This window comes from Otolemur garnettii, unplaced genomic scaffold (assembly GCF_000181295.1).
Source record: "Otolemur garnettii isolate 467f Iridium unplaced genomic scaffold, OtoGar3 scaffold00038, whole genome shotgun sequence".
Classification (NCBI taxonomy): Eukaryota; Metazoa; Chordata; class Mammalia; order Primates; family Galagidae; genus Otolemur; species Otolemur garnettii.
Genome location: NW_003852433.1, coordinates 12,285,464 through 12,286,586, shown reverse-complemented (window position 1 = coordinate 12,286,586; position 1,123 = coordinate 12,285,464).

Below are 1,123 nucleotides of genomic sequence, written 5' to 3'. Positions count from 1 at the left end.
CTGTGGTGGGTGCCTTAGTCCCAGCTCCTTGGGAGGTTGAGGCAAAAAGATCACTTGAGCCCAATTATTTGAGGTTGCTGTGAGCTATGATGCCACAGAACTCTACCAAGGGTAATAAAATGAGACTGTCTCAATTCCCAAGGAGGGGCAGAGACCCCCTTTGCACCTCTGGCTAGGATGGGACTATACTCAATATTGGCACATGCACATTGAAACCTACAAACTAGGAATCAGGTTGCATCAAACAGTGGGAGATTGAAGTAGTTAAGGCCACCAGGCAGAGATTGTTGATCTTTGTCTACAGATGACCAAAGTAGTAAATATATTTGCCTCTTCAGACTGGCAGTCTTTGTGGAAATCATTTAACTCTGTCACACAGCAAAAAAAAAAAAAAAAAGAGCAGTCATAGGAATCACAACTGAGTGGATGTGGCTGTGTTCTAATAAAACTTTATTTATAAAACCACGTAGTGGGCCAAAGGGAGTGGTGGTTATATCTCAGCTTTGCTGTGCTGTATTGCCTTACATACTATTAATCAGCTAACTTCAATGAGCCTCAGTCTCCTTATGTGCAAATTCATAAAAATAATAGCACCACCTTTATGATGTTGCAGCGAGGATTATTAAATGAAAGAGTTGAGAGGAAGAGGAAGGGGCACTTTCTACAATCTAGCCTGGCTTTTGTCTCCTGCCTCGGTTCAAGGTCAAATCAAGATGATTTCTCCTTCCTCTCCTCTGTGGAGAGTCTGGGTGTGCGTGCCATGTGCTCAGTAGCGCTATGACCTGCAAGTCCTGAAAAATCTGTCAGGAGGATGCCGGGACAACAGGGAAGCCGTGAAATGAAACTGTTGACTTTCAGAGATATTACCATAGAATTTATTGCAGAGGAGTGGGAATGCCTGGACCCTGCTCAGCTGAATATGTATAGAGATGTGATGTTAGAGAACCTCAGAAACCTGGTCTCTGTGGCACTACCTATTGAGAGAAGCAAATACCAGTCTTCTCAAAGCCCCAGAGAAACCCAGGACTTTGGGTATATAGTTGGATTAAATGTTCCATCAAATGATTCTGAAGACCAGAGATTTAAAATTGAAGAGCATATTTATGAATGTCATCAATTTGAT